Below are 25,104 nucleotides of genomic sequence, written 5' to 3' on the forward strand. Positions count from 1 at the left end.
TGTTCTGTCTGGTTCACCGTCACTTTCACCTTTGATCGATTTGTGGCCATTTGCTGCCCCAAGGTGAAAAGTAAATATTGCAGTGAGAAATCAGCGGCTGTGGTTCTGGGAACAGTGAGGGTGCTGAGCTGTTTAAAGAACATCTTCTGGTATTTTATGTTATTAAATGAATATCGGCTGGCGAACGTACCCTGGTTTTGTTATTTCACAGAGGATGTTCTGTCCTCTCCGGTCTGGGGAACAATCGAGTTCCTCCACAACATTCTAACCCCGTGTGTCCCAGTCGTCCTGATTCTGCTGCTCAATGCTTTCACCGTCAGGCACATTTTAGTGAGCAGCAGAGCCCGCAGGAGATTCCGGGCTCACAGCAGTGGGGAGAATCCCAGAGACCCAGATTTGGAGAGTCGAAGGAAATTCATCATTTTACTGTTTGTTATCTCAGCCAATTTCATCCTCTTATGGTCATTATTAATGTTTTATTCGATATGGAGTCGGATGTCTAATTTGAGATATGAGACGGTATGGTTAGATTATTTTATTATGGAATTGGGTTTCATGCTGCAACTGAGAGGTTGCTGCACAATCACTGCCATTTATGCTGTGACACAGACTCACTTCAGACAGCAGCTAAAAAATCTACTGAAATATCCCCTTACTTCAATTCTTCAACTCATTATACCCTGAGAGGAAACTACAACCAGAAGACCCCTGACTCTTCCTATTGGACATTCAAACTGTAAATAACAAGCAGCCTCACAGAGACAGAAAGAGTGACAGATGGAGAGAGAGAGAGAGGGCAGTGAGAGCAACAGTCAGAGCGATAGAGAGACAGAGATTGGCAGAGAGTGGAAAGGGCACCAAGACATGAAGAGCGACAGAGTTTGAAAAAGTTTCTAACAGGAACAGGGAACAAAAGCAGAGAGACCAAGAGATAGAGAGAGACAGAGAGAAAAGACAGAGACAGAGAGAGACTCTCAAAGAGTGAGAGAGACAGGGATAGTGGGTGGGGAAAATGGCGAGGGAGATGACACGTAATGAGAAAAGAAGACAGAGGAAGACAGATGGGAGGATGTAAGAAGAGAGGGAGAGGGAGACTAAACGGGAAAGGGAGACAGAAGAGTAGGCAGATGGAAATACTCAGAGGCAGCGAGAAACAAAGGCACAGAGACAGAGATCGGGAGTGAATGGGAAAGCGTGAGACTGGACGAGTACAATGGACACAGCAAGAACAAAAGACAGAGAGAGAGATAGAGAGAGAGAGACAAAGAAGTAAAGATGGACAGAGACGGAGAGGGAAACGGAGATTGAGACAAAGCGAGAGAACGAGAGTGAGACTGAGAGGTCGCAGGAGAGGCAGAGGAAGAGGATAGACAGAGGGAGACAGAGGAGAGGTGGAGAGACAGAAGGAGACAGAAACATAGAGAGAGGAACGGAGACAGAGAGAGAGAGAGAGACAGACAGAAACGGAGAGAGACAGACAGAGAGAGAGACGGACAGAAAGAGAGACAGACATATTTAATGACTTTAACGATAACAATCAGGTGGAGTTATTGGAATATGAGCTCCCTGATTGAGGCAGTTAATGCTGTCCAATCCGGGAGCCCTGCAGACGTGTATAATATGGTGTGTCTAGGTTACTGGAACTCAGGGTGTGTACAGTCAGAGTGTGGATGTGATGGACTGGTGGTTTTATCGCTATACGATTAATAGCTGAATTCAGCTAATGTTCTGGGTACCCCGGTCCCAATCCCGTCACGACAGATGGTGGAATTTGAATAACTATATCTGGAGTTTTGAATCCGCTGGCGACCATAAATCCATTGTCGATTTTCGGAAAAACCCATCTGCTTCACTAATGCACCAGGGAAGGAAATCTGTCGTCCTACCGTCGTCAGGTTTAAACGTGACTCCAGGGCCACAGCAATGCGGCAGTCTCTTAATTGCCCTCTAAACAAGGGCAACTCGGGATGGGCAATAAATGCTGGCCGGCCAGCGACACTCAAGTCCCAAGAATGAATAAAAATACTTTGCACTGGGAAATTTTAAACAAACGGTAAACTGTTTCTCGCAGCTCAATAAATACCCAATCCCACGGATCGAGGACCAAACTCAAAGCTGGCAGGAGGATTCTTGTTTGCGATGATGAACGTATTCACGTGCACTTTCACTAACAGCTAGATGAGCATTCCCAGCGATTTTCAACAATTCATACTCAGAGGAAGTTTAACATTTATAAAGTGTCAAATTTAGGCTTACATTAACATTGCAACGAAGTTACTGCGAAAATCGGCTCGTCGCCACACACTGGTGCCTTTTCGTGTTACACTGAGGGAGAATTTAACATGGCCAATGCACCTAACCAGCTCGTCTTTCAGACTGGGAAGAAACCGGAGCACCCGGAGGAAACTCATGCAGACACGGGGAGAATGTGTAGACTCTGCACAGACAGTGACCCAAGCCAGGAATTGAACACAGGTCTCTGGCGTTATGAGACAGCAGCGCTAACCATTGTGACACCTCGTCGATGGTGACAGTCTGGGCAAAGAAATTCCAGAAGGACCTGCATGGCGGTGCAGCCCATAACATTGGCCCATATCCAGCTGTGGGCTTTATTCCTGTCCGCCTACCATTTTCGATTGGAACACCCTCCAGGAGGCCGATTCACTAACGCAGATACCTTGAGTTGGCTCCGATTAACAGACACTTGTCGTACCCCCAGTGGAAGAGACGGTAATCATGAACTTTTTCAAAACTCTCCCAATGGCTGCCAGTAATATTCGGCTGCGGGCGCAAAATTACCCATTCCTGAATGAATTGAAGCAGCTCGTGCTGATGGGGAATCCAAAAGGCTGTTACAGCCTGAATTGCACCCATATTGGAGTGGCAGAGAGCAGCTGACTGTGGAAGATGACACACGCCTATGGGGTTCAAGAGTGTCATCCTGAGCCAGGTTCACCATCACATCCTGGCTGAACTTTACCATGGCCACCCAGGAGTGGCAAACTGAAGATCCTCCAATTTGCCGTATCTGGTGGCCAGGTATGGATACAGATATTTGCTCGTGGGTCAGTGGTGGGAATATCAACAAGGGCAGAACTATCACCAGCCACTATTCTTCACACATGGGAATGGCCAGGGCGGCCGTAGACGTGGTTGCACATGGGCAGTGCCGGACCGTTTAAGGGGTCAATGTTCCTGGTAATGGTAGATGTTGATTCAAAATGGATGGCCGTACACAGGATGCGTTAACCAAACACAAGGACAAGAGTGGAGAAACTTCACGCCTCTTTCTTGACATCTGGGCCACCAAACTGGACCACCCTTCATCAGCCAGGAATTTGTGCATTAGACGAAGTTGAACAGAATTTGACACGTCAGGAAAGTGCTATATTACCCATAATCCAACGGCCTGGCAGAAAAAGCTGCCCAAACAGTAAAAGCAGGTTCAAAAAAACCATCCCACAGCTTCTTTGGACTCCAAACCATCCAGATTCATCCTGAATTACAGGACGACACCACGCAACCCCACACCCCGCTCCCCTCTTCAACAACTGGAAGAGCCCCAGCAGAGTTGCTCATGGGAAGATCACTCCGCCCAAGGTTACATCTGATCTTCCGGAGGTGGGGGATGACACCCAGTGCCGTTCCCACCAACCGGGAGAGGCACTTAAAGGCAGTTCATACGTTATTAGTAAAGAATCATGGCAATGAATCCGCGTGGTTATGAGGCATGTTCAAGTCCGGAACAGGGCCAGTTTCCTTTCAGCTCCGGTTGGGAGATACCATCCTATGGGAATATTTCAATCATCTGCAAGCCATGAAGTCACAAGCCATGCCTGAAAAATGAATTCCCAGCACACCGGGAACTTTGGAAAGAACTCCAAGCACTCCGGCTCCTGCTCTCCATCTCCGCCAGTGGAGACCTCGGAGTCTGAAAAGTACACAGCAGGCTTAGCCTCTCGACCACAGTGTGACCCGATAAATGGAACTCGGGCCACAACGCTTATGACGGAAGAGGCGAGCTCCGGTCTGCTGAACCCCACTCACTTCCGAGGCAGAGCAGGAGGAACCGGACCCAGCAGTGAAACTCCAAAAAAAGGCTTCCAAGGCGGTCAGCCCTCGGCGGTTACTCTGACCTAGAGGGGAAGGGGTGCAATGATTTCAAACAGGTTCATGAGTTGGACATACGCGAATATAAACTACCGAACTGAGGCCTGTGAAATCTGTCCACTCAGGGAGCTCCACAGGAAGCTCCAAACTGCAAAGATTGAAACACTGAGAGTTGGGGTAAGTGTGGGATTTCAGGGAAGTGGATGCGGTGGTGTTGCTGTGTTTTGTGTCCTTTACGACCAGGTCCAGTGCCGGGAGGTGTCCCCCAGACATTACAGTTTAGAAAGTGATGTGAACAGATGGGTTTATTGAGAATTTCAGAAGGCTTTCGACAGGGTATTGCTGAGGCCACACTTCGAGTAGTGCAGTTTTGGCGTCCTTATCTGAGGAAGGATTTCCTCGCTTTCGAGGGAGTACAGCAAATGTTTACGAGGCTGATTCCTGGGATGGCAATCTGATGATATGAAGAGAGACTAAGTCGGTGAGGGTTTTATTCATTGAAGTTTATTAGGGTGAAACATAAAATATTGGAACAGGTTTAGACAGGGGCGATTCAGAAAGAATGTTCCCGATGTTCAGGAAGTTGTGGACTAAGGTTCATGGTTTGAGGATAAACATCAAACTTTTAAAACAGAGATGAGGATAAATTGCTCCACCCAGATAATCTTTGGACTTCACTGCCACAGAAAGTAGTTGAGGCCAAAACCTTTCGTGATTTCAGGAAGAAATGATTTATAGCTCTTGGGGCTAAAGTGATCACGTGATTGGGAGTAAGGGAGGATCAGGATACTGAAGTTGATGATCAGCTGTGATCAAACTGAATGGCGGAACAGGTTCGAAGGGCTGAATAGCCTGCTCCTCCTTTTCCCATATTTCAACGTTTGTATGATTGTGAAGGTAAGCTGGGTCTGTACATGGTGTGAGTCTGTACGTGGTCTGAGTCCGAATCTTGTGTAACTCTGAGCCTCGTCTGAGTCCGAACCGTGTGTGAATCTGAACCGTGTCTCTGTCTGAAGCTGAGTGGGTCTGAACCTGGTGCGGGCCCGAGCCTGGTGCTGGCTTGGGCCTGGTGCGGGCCTGAACCTGATATGGGCCCTCTCTACATGAATGCCAGCATTCCATTTGCCTTTCTAACTACCGATTGAACCTTCAGGTTAAACTTCAGAGATTCTTGAACAAGGACTCCCAAATTACTTCGTGCATCAGATTTTCTAAATATTTCGCCATTTCGAATCTAGTCTATGCCTCCATTCCCCCTTCCAAAGTGCATAATCTCACACTTTTCCCCAATGTATTCCATCTGCCACTTCTTTGCCCACTCTCCTAATCTGTCCAAGTCCTCTGCAGCCCCCTGCTTCCTCAATACTACCTGTCCACTCCCTATCTTTGTATCATCTGCAAACTTAGCAACATTGCCTTCATTTCGTTCTTCCAAATCATTAATGTGTATTGCAAAATGTTGTGTTCCCAGCACCGACCCCTGAGGCACACCACTCGTCACTGGCTGCCATCCTCAAAAAAGATCCCTTCATCCCCACTCTCTGCCTTCTGCCAGGCAGCCAATCCTCTATCCATGCCAGGATCTTACCCTCAACACCATTGGCACTTAACTTATTCAACAGTCTCCTATGCAGCGCCTTATCAATGGCCTTCTGGAAATCGAAGTAAATCAGGTTCTCCTTTATCTAACTTCCTTGTTACCTCCTCAAAGAACTTTAACAGATTTGTCAGACATGAGCTCCCCTTGACAAAGCTGTGCTGACTCAGTCCTACTTTATCATGCACTTCTGTGATCTCATCTTTAATAATGAACTCTAAAGTCTTGCCAATGACCGAAGTCAGGCTCACCGGCCTATAATTTCCCGTCTGCTGCCTCCCTCCCTTCTTAAACAGCGGTATTACATTAACTACTTTCCGGTCCTCTGGTACCGTCCCTGCCTCCAGTGATTCCTGAAAGATCACCACCAATGCCTCCACAATTTCCTCAGCTATCTCCAACCTTTGAACCCTGCGGTGTAGCCCATCCGGTCCAGGTGATTTATCCACCTTCAGATCTTTCGGTTTCCCCAGAACCTTCTCCTTAGCGATGGCCAGAACACTCAGCTGTGCCCCCGGACTCTCCTGGAGCAGTGGCATCCCACTGATGTCTTCCACCATGAAAACTGATGCAAAATAACTATTCAATTCCTCTGCCATTTCTTTTTTCCTCTTATTCCTTCTCCAGCCTCATTTTCCAGTGGTCCAATGGCTATTTGTGCCTCTTAAATTTTATATATTGGAAAACCTCCTCCTGTCCTCTTTTAGCTAGCTTACAGTCATATTTCATCTTCTCTCTTCTTAATACTTTTTAAGTTGTCCTCTCCTTGCTTTTAAAGGCTTTCCAATCCTCTGTCTTCCCATTAATACTTACCACTTTGTAGTCTTTTTTCTTTTTTGGTTTTATGCTGTCCTTGACTTCCCCGTCAGCCATGGATGCCTCATCCTCCCTGTGGCATATTTCTTCCTCCTTGGGATGAATTTCTGTTGCGCCTCCCAAATAACTCTCAAAAACTCCTGCCATTAGCGTTCCACTGTCTCCCCTGCTAAGCTCCCTTTCCAAGCAACTCTGACCAGCTCCTCCCTCATGTCTTTGTAGTTACCTTTATTTAACTTTAATACCGTTACATCTGATTCCAGCTTCTCCCTCTCAAACTGCAGCGTAAATTCTATCATATTGTGGTCTCTGCTCCCTCAGGGTTCCTTCACCTTAAGTTCCCGAATCAAGTCTGCCTCATTACACATCACCAAATCCAGAATTGCCTGTACGCTGGTAGGCTCTGTCACAAGCGGCTTCAAAAAAACTTCTCTTAGACATTCCACAAATTCATTTTCTTGGTATCCACTACCTACCTGATTTTGCCAGTCCACCTGCATATTGAAGAACGCATGACCTTTGTAATGTTGCCTTTTCTATCTCCTGATTTATTTTCTGTCCCTCATTCTCTCATTATCCTCATCACTACCCTCAGACTGTACTTTGCCCTTTACCTCCGCCAATCGTTACCGATGTTCACATTTGAAGGCCAGTTTCCGAAGTTCAAAGTCCCTCTATTTTTCCCTTTCCCTTGCCTCCTTTTATTATTTTTTGCCTGAAATTCGAATAGGTTTAATTATTTTGCTTGCGGTTCCTCCCTTTCCTTTTCCTTTGCCTGCATTTCAAAGAGTTTTAATGAGTATTCATATTTCAGTCAGTTTCATTTGTAACTAAATTCTCGCCATTTCCAACTATTCTGACTGTGCTTCTGACAATTCCAAATGCTGTGCTATCGCCACAGTTATCTTTCCTTTCCGTGCTCTTTCAGGCAATGTCAACTGCAATGTGTTTGTCAGTTCCAAAAGCTTTGCTTCAGTCACTTTCTGTAAGGTAACTTGAGTGACTTCCTCCACCTGCAGAAATTTCTGAGCCTCTGAAAGAGCCATTAATCCAAACCACACTCCCTACTTAAACTTGAACATAACACGTGAACAGAAAACACAAATCTTTGCACCATTCGCTGTCTTTGAGTTCACTTATCCCAAATCAATCAAGAAATACAGATTTCAATCCCGGAGCCCCCAATTGTTGTAAGTCAGGTTGGATACTTCCAGGTGTTCCATGAAGCGCGAGTGACCTGTAACGCTTTATCTTGAATTTGGGTAGAAGGAGCATGAGAGACTTCATTCAGCTGAGAGTCAACTGACCCACGAAGAACTTTTATTCCAAACAAAGTTTAATTACGAATACTGTTGACATGTACAGTAAGACAATTAGCAAGAGCAAATTCAGAAACATGGTTCAGAATGGAGTTCGAAACAGAGTAAACGCCCTTTGGAGTGATCGACTCAATGGGACACTGCAAAGTGAGCTTTACTTTGTATGCAATCCCGTGTGTAACTGTTATGGGAGAGTTTCAGTGGGCAGTATCAAGAGGAGATGCATCTGTATTGAACTTTGCTTCACCCATATCTGGGATTTTTTGCTGGCAATATGCAGGGAGCTCAGAACTTTATATATCTCTGTGTTCACCTGTGCTCGAGTTCCTGATGGGACATTTTAGAAAGATTTTCGCTGTACCTTACCCTGTGTTGCTCCTGCACAAGCCTTTCGTGTTTGAATAGTGTATGTGGACATTTTTTGTGCATCTCAACCTTGCTACACCTTCTCTGGACTTCTTGGTGAAACAGTGTGGAGGGAGGTTTCTGGAAATCTCAACCTCACTTTGGTTGGCACACCAAAGAGGCAGATTAACTTTGCATCTAAACACTGCTGCAAATACCCTGGGAGTGTCTGGTGGACGAATCTTTGTCGCTTCTTTGTACTCGGGTGAGGTCCCTGAGGATTGGAGGATAGCGAATGTGGTCCCGTTGTTGAAGAAGGGTAGCAGGGATAACCCAGGAAATTATAGGCCGGTGAGCTTGACGTCCGTGGTAGGGAAGTTGTTGGAGAGGATTCTTAGAGATAGGATGTATGTGCATTTAGAACGAAACAATCTCATTAGTGACAGACAGCATGGTTTTGTAAGAGGGAGGTCGTGCCTTACAAATTTGGTGGAGTTTTTTGAGGAAGTGACAAAAACGGTTGATGAAGGAAGGGCCGTGGATGTCGTCTATATGGATTTCAGTAAGGCATTTGACAAAGTCCCACATGGCAGGTTGGTTAAGATGGTTAAGGCTTATGGGATACAAGGAGAAGTGGCTAGATGGGTGGAGAACTGGCTTGGCCATAGGAGACAGAGGGTAGTGGTCGAAGGGTCTTTTTCCGGCTGGAGGTCTGTGACCAGTGGTGTTCCGCAGGGCTCTGTACTGGGACCTCCGCTATTTGTGATATATATAAATTATTTGGAAGAAGGTGTAACTGGTGTAATCAGCAAGTTTGCGGATGACACGAAGATGGCTGGACTTGCGGATAGCGAAGAGCATTGTCGGGCAATACAGCAGGATATAGATAGGCTGGAAAATTGGGCGGAGAGGTGGCAGATGGAGATAATCCGGATAAATGCGAAGTGATGCATTTTGGAATAAATAATGCAGGGAGGAGTTATACAATAAATGGCAGAGTCATCAGGAGTATAGAAACACAGAGAGACCGAGGTGTGCAAGTCCACAAATCCTTGAAGGTGGCAACACAGGTGGAGAAGGTGGTGAAGAAGGCATATGGTATGCTTGCCTTTATAGGACGCGGTATAGAGTATAAAAGCTGGAGTCTGATGATGCAGCTGTATCGAACGCTGGTCAGGCCACATTTGGAGTACTGCGTCCAGTTCTGGTCGCCGCACTACCAGAAGGACGTGGAGGCATTGGAGAGAGTGCAGAGAAGGTTTATCAGGATGATGCCTGGTATGGAGGGTCTTAGCTATGAGGAGAGATTGGGTAGACTGGGGTTGTTCTCCTTGGAAAGACGGAGAATGAAGGGAGATCCGATAGAGGTATACACGATTATGAAGGGTATAGATAGGGTGAACAGTGGGAAGCTTTTTCCCAGGTTCCCGGGCTCAAGCTGAGAGGGGCGAAGTATAACTCAGACATCAGAGGGACATTTTTTACACAGAGGGTGGTGGGGGCCTGGAATGCGCTGCCAAGTAGGGTGGTGGAGGCAGGCACGCTGACATCGTTTAAGACTTACCTGGATAGTCACATGAGCAGCCTGGGAATGGAGGGATACAAACGATTGGTCTAGTTGGACGAAGGAGCGGCACAGGCTTGGAGGTCCGAAGGGCCTATTTCCTGTGCTGTACTGTTCTTTGTTCTTTGATACGACTCCATGTTCTTCTCCTCAACACATCACTCCACTCAGATTAACATAACCCCTCACCTCAACACATCCCTTCCCTTCCCAATAACACACTTTCACCTCAAAACGACCCCCTCTCTCAAATCAAAACTACGCGCTCAACTCAGCACTTAACCCCCTCACCACAAAATACTCCCCGTCAGTTTAATCCTCTTCCCACATCAACACTCCCCTCTCACCGCAGCATGTCTCCTCTCAGCTGCACACTCCTCCTCTCAGCCTGAGGATGCAAATTTAATGCGCACGGCGACAGAAGCAACATGAAGGAACCTTTGTAATGTAGTGATGAGTGGAATCTGGAATGTACTGGCTGACCCTAGGTGGAAGCAAATTCCAACGGGGACTTCAACAGGAAATTGAATGGGAAGTTGAAGGGACAATATGTACTGCGTTAAGGAGAGAGAGACAGATCAAACTCGTCATTATCGAATAGACAGGAGGAGCGATCGCCGAATACTTCCCCAATTTCTATATGAGTGCTGTAAAAGAAAATGTATTTTCCATCTGTCCATGTACTGTACCTTTCCTGGGAATTTGTGATGGCGACAGAGGGAGCTTAACTCTGTTTCGAAACCCGTGCTGTACCCGTCTTGGGAGGGTTTGATCTGAACAGTGTAGAGGGAGATTTACTCTGCATCGAACCACGTGCTGTACCTGTTTTGGGAGAGATTGATGGGGACAATATAGAGGGAGATTTATTCTGCATCTAACCACGTCCTGTCCCTATCCTGGGGCTGTTTGATGAGGACAATGTAAAGACGTTTATTATGTATCTCCCTCCGTGTTGTCGCTATTTGCGGAGTGTTTGAGGGTACATTGGAGAGGGAAATTTACTGTGTCTGTCCCCGTGCTGTACACGTCCTGGGAGTGTTTGATGGGGACATTGGAGAGGGAAATTTATTCTATATCTAACCCTTTCCTGTACATTGCCGCTCTCCTCACAGTTCCCATTCGTACCTCAATTTAGCAATGAACTAACTCCCAGATCTTTGGACTGTGGGAGGAAACCAGAGTACACACAGGAAAGTCATGGAGACAGGAGAGAACGTGCAAACTCCACACAGACGGTGACCCGAAGCTGGAATCGAACACGAGTTTTTGGTTCCATGAGGCAGCAGTGCCAACCAGTGTGTTACTGTGCCACCCCCTCAACTGAACACATCCCGCAAACCACAAAATTCCCCTCTCACCTCCACTCTCCCACTATCACCTCAACACTCCCACCTCTCACCTCAACACGCTCCTCCTCTCACCTGTACACACTGGGTCTCACCCTCTGCTATACCTGCACTGGGGATTCATGTTTGGATAGTGCAGAGGGAGATATTTTGTGTATCGAGGCCTGTGCTGCATCTATAATTAGGGCATTTGATGGGAGAGTGTAGAGGCAGCTTACCATTGTAAATGTTTGATGGGTGCAAGTTGCGGGATAACTAACCTGAAGGTTGCCGGACTAATCCTCGGAGTTGAACCTTCACTTTATAAAATTCGGGACAGCCTGGTCACAGAGTTAAGATGGGGTGGGGGTGAGGGACATTAGCCTTACACTCGACCTCTGTAGCTAACATTGCAGTGTTTGATGGGATGTTGCAGATGATGTTTGCTCTATGTTTATGGGCTGTCACTCTGGATGGCAGCGTGAGGGGACAGATCGACTTAGCACTGAATCCCTGCAGCAAATATTCTGGGAGTGTTTGCTGAATCAGTGTATATTGATATAACACCATGTTGTTCCCCTCTCATCTGAAAGCTCCCCCCTCACATCAACACGCTCCCTCTAAACTCAGCACACCGCCTCTCACCTCAACTCTCACCGTCCACAGCAACACAACTCACATCAACACACTCCCTCTCACCTCAGCACACCTCAAACCTCACCGTCCACAGCAACACCCGTCACCTCAACACTGACCCTCTGAGCTCAAAGTCCCCATTCACCTGAACGCTCTCTCTCTCACCCGACTCACACTAAAAATAGGGTTGACCTTGTGAGTTCCTTCAATCTTTCTGATTCTAGACTGCCATCAACAGCATAAAGTTTCACTGCACAACGCCCGTCTGTTCCTCCAGGAATACACTTGTTTAAAATAATTTCTGAACAGAGCATCTATTTCAGGTCGAAAATCGCAGCGCTGAAGCATGAAGCTAAATACCAGCATTATCTATATCAATGTCTGGTTTCTCCATGTCACGTGTTACATTGATTTGGATGAGAATTTAGGAGGCATGGTTAGTAAGTTTGCAGTTGACACCAGATCGGTGGCACAGTGGATAGTGAAGAAGGTTCTTTCCGAATGCAACAGAATCTTGATCAATTGGGCCAGTGGTCTGACCAATGGCTGATGAAGTTGAATTTAGATAAATGTGAGCTGATGCAGTTTGGTAGATTGAACCAGGGCAGGACTTACTCAGTTAATGGTAGGGCGTTGGAGAGAGCTACAGAACAAAGAAATCTAGGGCGGGGTTGAGGGAAGTACAGACATTGACAGCAAAACAGAGGTGTGGGTTGAAGTGAGGTGGTGGGATGATACGCAGGATCTGCGGGGTGTCCAGTGTGGGGTCAGCGCCCAGACCCCTGTCTCTGGAGAAAAACCTCAGTCACAGTCCTGTGGGATTCCTGATTTACAGAAATAAACAACTATATATGCAAATAAATAAATGGTTGGAGGCTAATTTAAAACAGTCTCCTCAAGGAATGGACACAGATTATTCCCACTTCAAAGAAGGGAGTTTATCTCTTTCTGTGACTGAGATGTTGCCTATTCAAAATCCGAATATACATGGCGTTCAGTGGCTGGGTGGGAGGATTACACCAGGCGTGAGGCTGGGAGAATTAAATTTCTCCCCTTTGTCCTGTCCGGATATCGTCAAATTGTGGTGAAGAAGGCATATGGTATGTTTGCCTTTATAGGACGGGGTATAGAGTATAAAAGCTGGAGTCTGATGATGCAGCTGTATCGAACGCTGGTTAGGCCACATTTGGAGTACTGCGGCCAGTTCTGGTCGCCGCACTACCAGAAGGACGTGGAGGTGTTATATTGAGTGCAGAGAAGATTGACCAGGATGTTGCCTGGTATGGAGGGTCTTGGCTCTGAGGAGAGGTTGGGTACACTGGGGTTGTTCTCCTTGGAAAGACGGAGAATGAGGGGAGATCTAATAGAGGTGTACAAGATTATGAAGGCTATAGATAGGGTGAACAGTGGGAAGCTTTTTCCCAGGTCGGAGGTGACGATCACGAGGGGTCACTGGCTCAAGGTGAGAGGGGCGAAGTATAACTCAGATATCAGAGGGACGTTTTTTACACAGAGGGTTTTGGGGGCCTGGAATGCGCTGCCAAGTAGGGTGGTGGAGGCAGGCACGCTGACATCGTTTAAGACTTACCTGGATAGTCACATGGGCAGCCTGGGAATGGAGGGATACAAACGGTTGGACCAAGGAGCGGCACAGGCTTGGAGGGCCGAAGGGCCTGTTTCCAGTGCTGTGCTGTTCTTTGTTCTTTGTTCTTTGTTGCCCACAGGATCTGGCTGTGAATCAATAACCAGTTGCCTTTCCTGAACTGCAACTGTGAAGCATGCAAATTTAAAATGGAACTGGCTCAGTGATTGTAAAACACTTGGGAAGGAGGAGGGAGGGATGAAATTAAAATTCCCCGTCCTTGGCAATGACTTGTTTCCAATTCCAGAGTCCTGATTTTGCTTTTAGATGGGATGGTGTGAATTGGAGAATTGCCAGGGGCAGGGGGTCTGAACAGGGGTTTAATATCACTGCCTCTGTCACTCCAGTTTTCAGAGTTGTTGTGTTTCACTGGAGTGGAACGATTCCTGCTCTTTGCCCCACGGTTTAATGCAGCCTCTGTGGCTCGGCCTCAATTCAAGCCCTAATCTCACGGGGCCCTCAGGATGCCTCTTCCATTTGCTTCATTCCCAAACAGTGTCTGTGCTAAATTGGATGGGATGAATTATTAAATAAAAACTGTAGCAACCTCTAAAATTCTTCTTTTGGGATTTCATTAAGGGTTTTCCTCGCTTGCGCTCTCTCTCTTCATTCCTTTAAGTATCTTTGTGATTGAAGGAAATGAAGGAAAGGTGACAAAGAGAGAGATTGTGAAAACAATGCTAAAGATGTGGTTTCTTCACACCTTCCAACATGACAACAAATGCAGCAGTAACAGATGGAGAGAGACAGAAAGAGGGAGAGGAGAAACGAGGCGGATATGAAAGCAGCTGGATGTGGTGGGTTAAACTGAGGCTGTTAGTGGGAGGGGGGCTTCAATGAGGGACACAGTTTAATTCAGAGGGTCGTGTTGGGATCGTGTCTCAATCTCAATCTCTCTCAGTCTCATTCTCTGTCAACCTCAATCTCTCTCTCAGTCTTATTCTAACTCTGTCGCATTCTCTTTCTTTCTGCCTCATTCTCTCTCTCGGTGTCGATGTCTGTAAACATTTCCTCAATGATAAAATATTTGCAATTCATATGCCTGCTGTCAGTTTCGACATTACAGCAATCGTGCAGAATCTGAGAGGGAGAGAGATCCCCGATGAGAAAGCCTGCACTGAATTTTAAAATTCCCACAATATTGGTGATCTTTGGATGCAAAGTGCAGAATTCCAAGATTACAATAGTGTGGTCACATTACACGTTGCACCCGGAGGAAACCCCTGCAGAGACGGAGAGAAAGTGAAAACTCCACACAGACAGTGACCAGACGGGAACTGAACGCAATTCACTGGCGCTGTGAGGCAGCAGTGTTAACCACTGTGCCACCGTGCGGCCTACTGTGCCCTTGAAAAAAATGGCTTCCTATGAAATTTCGAAGGACAGTTAAGAGTCAGCCATGTTGCTGTGGCTCTGGAATGGCATGCAGACCAGAACAGGTAACGATGGCAGATTTCGTTCTCCAAAGGACATGAGTAAAGCAGGGGGAGGATGAAGGGGTGGAGAGAGAAAATGAAAGTGCGAGGGAGTGAGAGTGAAAGGGAGAAAGACAGAGTGATGGGGACAGGAAAGAGTGCGAGGAAACACAGGAAATTGATAGCAAAGGCGGTGGCGGGGGGGGGGGGGGGGCGGCAGTTACGGAGTGAAAAAATACACAGAGTCTCCAGTGTGGGCTCAGTGCTCAGTCTTTGCAAAAACGACTCAGCCACAACCCACTGGGATTCCTGAATCATAGAAATAAATAAACAAATGAATGGTGGGAGGTTGATTTCCATACAAGGCAACATCCTGGTAAATATTTTCTACGCCCTCTCCAAAGCCTCCACATCCATCTGGTCGTGTGGCGACCAGAATTGAACACTATATTCCAAGTGCAGCCTAACGAAGGTTCGGTAAAGCTGCAACATGACTTGCCAATTTTTAAACTCAATCCCCGTCCGATGAAGGCAAGCATGCCGTATGACTTATCGACTACCTTCTCCACCTGCATTGCCACTTTCAGTGACCTGTGTACCTGTACACCCAGATCCCTCTGCTTATCAATACTCTTAAGGGTTCTGCCATTTACTGTACATTTCTTATCTGTATGAGATCTTCCAAAATGCATTACCTCACATTTGTCCGGATTAAACTCCATCTGCCACCTCTCCGCCCAAGTCATGGACTGATCTATACCCTGTTGTATCCTCTGATGGTCCTCATCGTTATCTGCAAGTCTACCAACCTTTGTGTCTTCAGGAAACTTACGTCCCCCGCCACCCCTCATCCCCTGCCCCCCGCAACCCCTCATCCCCTCCCCACAACCTCTCACACCTTTCAACCCCTCCCCGCAATCCCTTGCCACTCTTCCCCCCACAACTCGCCCCCTCAATACCAATTGATGCGAATCAATTGAGTTGCTCTGGCACTATCACCGACTATACCTTGTCTATTGATGTGATTGTTTATATGCTTCTTAAATTAGTGAGTCCCTGCCTCCAGCAGGCTCTCAGGCAGCTTGTTCCAGATTTCCAACACAGTCTGCTAAACATTCCTTCCTCACATCCCCTCTGAAACACTCCTCACCTTCAAATTCTGCCCTTTTGTCAAACCCACAGATGGCTCTTGAATGGTGGGAGGTTGGTCCCCACATTGCACCTCACAAAGATGAGGGCAGCGCAGGCGCACAGACCCGCTGGAAACATGGCGGCCGGGAACCCGGAGCAGAAACGGTGAACAATACTGATCTCCGCTGGGTACAATTTGGGAACCGGGGATTTCATTTTCTGAGTTTCCGCTTTACAGCACCTGGTTATGAATACTCTCCCCCCACCCGCCCAATCCATCGATCCCTCCGAGCCGCCATTCCACTCACTGACCAATTGGACATCAGATCACCGTCACCCCATCGCCATTCCTCACACTGCGCATGCAGCCCCTCCCAGTCCCGCCCCTCATTCACTCCGATTTGTTGCTTGACCAGCCGCTCGCGCTCGGTCCTCCAGCCCCGCCCCCTCTCCTCCTATTGGTCCGGGGCTGCCGTCAATCATCTGGGTGTCAGATGGTGGGCGTGGCCACAGCCTGAGACTGACTCGCTGATGATTACAGCGAGAAGACTCACAACACCAGGTTAAAGTCCAAAAGGTTTATTTGGCAGCACAAGCCACGAGCTTTGGGAACGCCGCTCCTTCGTCATGTAAGTGGGAGTTATGTTCACAAACAGGGCACCTAAGGACACAAACTCAATTTACAAAATGATGGTTGGAATGCGAGTCTTCGGGTAAGTGTTCTCCAAGGCGGCCTTCACCACACACGTCAGCTCAGAGTCGCTGAGCAGAGTCTGATAGCCAAGTTCCGCACACCTGAGGACGGCCTCAACTGGGACCTTGGGTTCATGTCACACTAAAGTGACAAAAACGGTTGATGAAGGAAGGGCCGTGGATGTCGTCTATGTGGATTTCAGTTAGGCATTTGACAAAGTCCCACATGGCAGGTTGGATAAGAAGGTTAAGGCTCATGGGATACAAGGAAAAGTGGCAAGATGGGTGGAGAACTGGCTTGGCCATAGGAGACAGAGGGTAGTGGTCGAAGGGTCTTTTTCCGGCTGGAGGTCTGTGACCAGTGGTGTTCCGCAGTCTCTGTACTAGGACCTCTGCTATTTGTGATATATATAAATGGTTTGGAAGAAGGTGTAACTGGTGTAATCAGCAAGTTTGCGGATGACACGAAGATGGCTGGAATTGCGGATAGTGAAGAGCATTGTTGGGCAATACAGCAGGATATAGATAGGCTGGAAAATTGGGCGGAGAGGTGGCAGATGGAATTTAATCCGGATAAATGCGAAGTGATGCATTTTGGAAGAAATAATGTAGGGAGGAGTTATACAATAAATGGCAGAGTCATCAGGAGTATAGAAACACAGAGGGACCTAGGTGTGCAAGTCCACAAATCCTTGAAGATGGCAACACAGGTGGAGAAGGTGGTGAAGAAGGCATATGGTATGCTTGCCTTTATTGGACGGGGTATAGAGTATAAAAGCTGGAGTCTGATGATGCAGCTGTATAGAACGCTGGTTAGGCCACATTTGGAGTACTGCGTCCAGTTCTGGTCGCTGCACTACCAGAAGGACTACCTGTCACTGCCACGACTTGCCGGGGCTTGCGAAATCTCACTAACTGTCCTGGCTAGAGACAATACACATCTCTTTAACCTGTGCTTAACCCTCTCTCCATTCGCATTGTCTGTACCTTTAAGATTTGAATACGTGTAAAGACTCGCATTCCAACTATTATCCTGTCAATTGAGTTTGTGTCTTTCTATACCCTGTTTGTGAACAGAATTCTCACTCACCTGATGAAGGAGCAGTGCTCCGAAAGCTCGTGGCTTTTGCTTCCGAATGAACCTTTTGGACTTTAACCTGGTGTTGTGAGACTTCTTACTATGTTTACCCCAATGCAACGCCGGCATCTGCACATCACACTGAGAATCCCAGGGTGGGGAACTGGGACATCCTGTTTCCATACACATCCCACCCTGTTCACACAAAAAACCCCAGGGTGGGGAACTGGGACATTCTGTTTCCAAACACATCCCACCTTGTCCATACTGAGAATGTCAGTATTTGCGTGGGTGCTGCATCTTGAACAGTGTGGACATGAGCCTGATGGTTGAGATAGGGCAGTAGTTTGCAAGGTTGAAGGGGTAACAGTTTTAGTTTTGGGGATGGGATAATGAATGAAGATTTGTGTGTGTGAGAGACATTAATTCAAGAGAGAGGACTATCAACAATATCAATGAACATGGGAAGTTTGGGTATTCAACAGCTTAATGAAAATAGAGTCAATGGGGCAGGTGAGGTGTCTCATGGACAAGGTGAACTGAGAAGGGAGGAGGTGAGATAGGAGAGAAAAAGGAGAAAGATTTGGGTTCAGACAAATGGGACCTATCGAGACATTTTATCCCTGTGGGGTGGTGGAAGGGAAGGAAGCAGCAGTGACAGCTGATGGGATTGTCTCGATCTTAGTGATAAAGAACCTCAATCAGCTGCTCACACTTGTTGGAGGTGAGGATGGAGGAGACAGGGGAGTGGCAGAGCCCTTCAAAAGGACCTAATTGTGTTCGAGATAACATCGAGACTCAAGTGTCCGTCCAGCATGATGCTGACTTATTTGATTTTGAGGCAGAATATTTGAGGCAGACCACCAGTCAGGATCAGCAGAAACAGATCCCAATGATAAAGGTTCAGTCCTGGATGTGATTAGCAGGGAAATCCTCGTGAAATTTCTGGTGTGTCAGCAGGGTGGATGAATCACTGAAACCCATCCCACACTCAGATCAGAAGAACGGCCTTTCTCCAGTTTCAACTTACTGGTGTCTCAGTCGTTCAGATAACTGAATGTATCCCCTTCCCACACTTGGAGCAGGCGAATGTCTCTCTCCAGAGTGAACCAGTGGTGTATCACCAGGTTGGATAACTGAATGTCTCCCTTCGCACACTTGGAACAGGTGTATGGCCTCTCCCTGGTGTGAACTGACTGGTTTGTCATTCCTTCCCACACTGGGTCTCTCTCCACTGTGGCATCACCGATGAATTTCTATCACCATAAGACCATAAGACATAGGAGCGGAAGTAAGGCCATTCGGCCCATCGAGTCCACTCCACCATTCAATCATGGTTGATTTCAACTCCATTTACCCGCTCTCTCCCCATAGCCCTTAATTCCTCGAGAAATCAAGAATTTATCAATTTCTGTCTTGAAGACGCTTAACGTCTCGGCCTCCACAGCCCTCTGTGGCAATGAATTCCACAGATCTACCACTCTCTGGCTGAAGAAATTTCTCCTCATCTCTGTTCTAAATTGACTCCCTTTTATTCTAAGGCTGTGCCCCCGCGTCCTAGTCTCCCCTGCTAATGGAAACAACTTCCTACGTCCATCCTATCTCAGCCGTTCATTATCTTGTAAGTTTCTATTCGATCTCCCCTCAACCTCCTAAACTCCAATGAATACAATCCCACGATCCTCAGACGTTCATCGTATGTCAGGCCTACCATTCCCGGGATCATCCGTGTGAATCTCCGCTGGACCCGCTCCAGTGCCAGTATGTCCTTCCTGAGGTGTGGGGCCCAAAATTGCTCACAGCACTCCAAATGGGGCCTAACCAGTGCTTTATAAAGCCTCAGAAGTACATCCCTGCTTTTGTATTCCAAGCCTCTTGAGATAAATGACAACATTACATTTGCTTCCTTAATTACGGACTCAACCTGCAAGTTTACCTTTAGAGAATCCTGGACTAGGACTCCCAAGTCCCTTTGCACTTTAGCATTATGAATTTTGTCACCGTTTAGAAAATAGTCCATGCCTCTATTCTTTTTTCCAAAGTGCAAGACCTCGCACTTGCCCACGTTGAATTTCATCAGCCACTTCTTGAACCACTCTCCTAAACTGTCTAAATCTTTCTGCAGCCTCCCCACCTCCTCAATACTACCTGCCCCTCCACCTATCTTTGTATCATCGGCAAACTTGGCCAGAATGCCCCCAGTCCCGTCATCTCGATCGTTAATATATGAAGAGAACAGCTGTGGCCCCAACACTGAACCCTGCGGGACACCACTTGTCACCGGTTGCCATTCTGAGAAAGAACCTTTTATCCCAACTCTCTGCCTTCTGTCTGACAGCCAATCGTCAATCCATGTTAGTACCTTGCCTCGAATACCATGGGTCCTTATTTTACTCAGCAGTCTCCCGTGAGGCACCTTGTCAAAGGCCTTTTGGAAGTCAAGATAGATAACATCCATTGGCTCTCCTTGGTCTAACCTATTTGTTATCTCTTCAAAGAACTCTAACAGGTTTGTCAGGCACGACCTCCCCTTACTAAATCCATGCTGACTTGTCCTAATCCGACCCTGCACTTCCAAGAATTTAGAAATCTCATCCTTAACGATGGATTCTAGAATTTTGCCAACAACTGAGGTTAGGCTAATTGGCCTATAATTTTCCATCTTTTTTCTTGTTCCCTTCTTGAACAGTGGGGTTACAACAGCGATTTTCCAATCCTCTGGGACTTTCTCTGACTCCAGTGACTTTTGAAAGATCATAACTAACGCCTCCACTATTTCTTCAGCTATCTCCTTTAGAACTCTAGGATGTAGCCCATCTGGGCCCGGAGATTTATCAATTTTCAGACCTTTTAGTTTCTCTAGCACTTTCTCCTTTGTGATGGCAACCATATTCAACTCTGCCCCCTGACTTTCCTGAATTGTTGGGATATTACTTGTGTCTTCTACTGTGAAGACTGACGCAAAGTACTTATTAAGTTCCTCAGTTATTTCCTTGTCTCCCATCACTAGATTACCAGCGTCATTTTAGAGCGGTCCAATGTCTACTTTTGCCTCCCGTTTGTTTTTAATGTATTTAAAGAAACTTTTACTATCATTCCTAATGTTACTGGCTAGCCTACCTTCATATTTGATCCTCTCCTTCCTTATTTCTCTCTTTGTTATCCTCTGTTTGTTTTTATAGCCTTCCCAATCTTCTGACTTCCCACTACTCTTTGTCACATTATAGGCTCTCTCTTTTGCCTTGATGCATTCCCTGACTTCCTTTGTCAGCCATGGCTGCCTAATCCCCCCTCTGATAACCTTTCTTTTGTTTGGGATGAACCTCTGCACTGTGTCCTCAATTACTCCCAAAAACTCCTGCCATTGCTGTTCTACTGTCTTTCCCACTCGGCTCTGCTTCCAGTCGATTTTTGTCAGTTCCTCCCTCATGCGCCTGTAATTACCTTTATTTAACCGTAGAACCTTCACATCTGATTCTGCCTTCCTTCTTTCAAATTGCAGACTGAATTCTACCATATTATGATCACTGTTTCCTAAGTGTTCCCTTACTTTAAGATCTTTTATCACGTCTGGCTCATTACATAACACTAAGTCCAGAATAGCCTGTTCCCTCGTGGGCTCCATCACAAGCTGTTCCAGAAAGCCATCCTGTAAACATTCAATGAATTCCCTTTCTTTGGGTCCACTGGCAACATTGTTTACCCAGTCCACCTGCATATTGAAATCCCCCATGATCACTGTGACCTTGCCTTTCTGACATGCCCTTTCTATTTCGTGGTGCATTTTGTGCCCCTATCACTGATAGACAATGGTATCCCTTCCCATAATCCTCACGTTTCCATTGTTTATACCAGTTATAGAGGTCTACAGCATTGTAACAGGCCCTTCGGCCCAACTTGTCCATTCTGCCGTTTTTTTAAACCCCGAAACTAATCCCAAATGCCCGCATACCCATGTAACTATCTAAATGCTTTTTAAAAGATAAAATTGTTCCTGCAGCTTCTACTTGCTCTGGCAGCTCGCTCCGGACACTCACCACCCTCTGTGTGAGAACATTGCCCCTCTGGATACTTTGGTATCTCTCCCCTCTCACCTTAAACCTATGCCCTCTCGTTTTAGACTCCTCTACATTTGGTAAAATATATTGACTATCGACCTTGTCTATGCCCCTCACTATTTTATACACCTCGATAAGATCACCCCTCAGCCTCCTACGCTCCAGAGAAAACAGTCCCAGTCTATCCAGCCTCTCCATATTACTCAACCCATGAAGTCCCGGTAGCATCCGAGTAAATCTTTTCTGCACTCTTTCTAGTTTAACAATAGAGTTATAGAGGATAAAGTTGTGGCTGTATTTATCTCCTGAATGGTCAAATAATTGGCTGAATCCTCCTCCACACACACAACACGTGTACGCTTTCTCCCCAATGTGAATAGTGTTTTTTCCTTCCACGTTCAAAATCCAATGATATTCAGGTTACGATAAAGTGAGTGGCTCTGTCAGAACTTGATGTGACGCTGGGTTTCAGTTACCAACTGCAAATCCTCCCCTCCTAATACCCTGTGAAATTGATTGGAAACAGAAAAAAAAGGTGTGAGAGAGAACCCACAAAACCACACAGGCAGGATGTGAAATTGAGCTGAATGAATCTGGTCATTTGTGTGCGGCCAGCACGAGGAATAAATGGACATGCAAGCTGCTGGATTATTGTAAAACCCCAAGTGGGTCAGTAATGTCCTTCAGGGAAGGAAACCTGTGACCCGCTCTGAACCTACACAAGACTGGGACTTCAATGGGAGGATGGAGCAAGTGGGTGCGTTAAGAGAGGTGGGAGGAAAAGAGATGAAAAGAGGAATTTTATGTGTGTGCAACCAGATAGAATCTCTCAAAACCTCAACTTCCCCCATCCAGAACGACTAGGTTCGCATGTCTATGTGAACATCATTACCTCCAAGTCAGAAACCATCCTAACTGGACTGAGATGCAGTCCTGCATTTAGATATACTTCATCCATTTAAACAGTGAGAAACATGAAGTCAATATCTTCAGTCCGCGCTCCAAACTCTACCAACACCAGCTCACTCTTTGCCAACTGTCTGAGGCTGAATCAGAATGTTCACAACAATAGTGAAATATTTTTTTCGAAATCTGACTTTGGAGGGTATACAGGCTCGAGAGGTCAGATCACCGACGACTGCTCCTAGTTTTTATGATCCTGTGTTCTTAAGACCTTTTAGTAACTTTGTCGCTGTTTCAAACATCAGAGGGGATTTTAAATTCAACCAGATTGCTGTAGATCTGGAGATCAAAGTGGGCCAGGCCAGGGGAGGACAGCATTTTGTTTCGTCAACCGCATTAGTCAACCAGATGTGTTTTTGTCAATAACATCAACATTTAATCTTTCTCATCATTAGGCTTTCAATTTCAGACTGATATTAACTTCAAATTCCAACACATCCCGTGGCAGGATTTGAACCTGCGTCTCCAGAGCATTGTCCTGGGTCTCACCCCAAGATGGCTTTCCAACCCACACATCTGTGCCATCTCCAAGAATGGGTTTCCACTGTTGACGGGGCTGAGACCTCGCACCATAAAATACAATTGATATTGATAATGGATATTGGTGAAATCTTCAAAACTGGACAAAGACCTTTTTAATATCCTGAATTCATCTCTGTCTGTGATTTCTGAACGAGGGGAAATATCTGGCAGGAACAAGGACACACACTTCATTATCACTGAAGAGACATTTCCACACTGGATTGTGGAACCATGTGGAACACAATTCTTTTCTGTGATCTCTGCTCTGTAAATCTTTCCTTTGTCTGTCCAACATTTGTGTATGAATACAAAGCGACAATGCTGAAACCCTCTTGCTGCGTTTTCATTGCATGTAAATAAACACAGCCTTTGAGTTCACGCTATCTCAAGGGGTTGGGAAATATGCCCCCACTTATACAGGAGTCCTGAAATCAAAAAAATATTTCTGTTCACGGAGAGATTGCGATCGGAATAATCAATGTCGTTTAAATTAACTCCCCTCCTGTTCCTAACAAATCCCAGTAACATCCCACAACATGACCCTGCCCCAGCTCCTGTTTCTGAAACTTTCATTCATTCCTTTATTTCCTTGAGATTTGACTGGCCAGCCTCCCACATTCAACCTACGATGAATTTGAATCTATCTAAATTCCTGTACTCACTGACCTACACAGGCGCTCGTTAAAGAGCAAATCAATTTAAAATTTACATCCTTAATTTCAAATCCCTTCATGACACACTTACATTCGGGTTCTGATTAATTGAGTGAAGCCGTCAGGTTCCAATCTGATGTTTGGTTTGATTTTTAGTACTGATCTTCTAATAGCCTATTAAAAAAAAGAAGTCAACAACGTCAGTCCAAGATTGAAATTGAGAAGAGACGTAGAAATCTCTTGGTGTGAGTTTTGTATGTGTAAATGCTCCCCTTCTAATCGCCTTTAAAAATAGTTTACAAAAGCCATCAGTGAGAGTCAATAGTTTTATTTATCAAAGAGTTTACAAATACAAAATACATTACAATTTCAATTTACAAAACAGAACACAATATCAATCCACGATAATAAATTACAGAGATAACACACAATATAACACAATAATAAGCATGTCATTTTTATACAATAGCACAAACAACATAGCACAGCAACAAAGTGCTGGTGTGCATTGCGAGTATCCACAATGGGCCTTCCAAGGTTGCAAACACCTCATAACGACTCTAAACCAGCAAGCTATAATATGGACACAATAGTGACAGCGAACACACCGCCCCTCAACAAATAACAACCAACTCTGTTACGATAAGAAAGGGGATCATTGGAACTAATCTGCCACTTTCCAGGGCATTGCCCTCCATATTTTCCTCCTCCAAGGATTTCACCTCTGGGGGACTTCTCTCGGGATTGCACTTTCCAAGGCTGCACCTTCCAGGGGTTATATCATGAAATACTAAACCAGCAAACTTATATCAACACGATACAGCAAGTAATATTCCCCTCTTAACACAAGCACAACACCTCTTGTTACATAAAATGACCTTTGTGAGTTATCTGCAACCCTCCAGGGTTTCACCCTCCGGAGTTTCAGGTTCCGGATTTTCACCTGCTGGATTAGCTTGCATCTAACGAAGGCGTTACGCTGTCCAGGGGTTACTTTATCAGAGGGGTACACCGTCCGGGCTACAATCCACAATGATAAATCATAAAACAACACCTAATATTAACACACTGCGGACAAAATAATATACCTTCCTTGATGCAGTAACAAATAACTCTATTACACTGAAAAGTAACATTATTAATCATCTGCAACCCTCCAGGGCCTACCCTTTAGGGCTTTCCCCTTTAGCGAGGAGCAACCGATCAGAAGTACTCTGTCCGAGGGTCACACCTTACT

Source organism: Mustelus asterias, chromosome 32, assembly GCF_964213995.1.
Source record: "Mustelus asterias chromosome 32, sMusAst1.hap1.1, whole genome shotgun sequence".
NCBI lineage: Eukaryota > Metazoa > Chordata > Chondrichthyes > Carcharhiniformes > Triakidae > Mustelus > Mustelus asterias.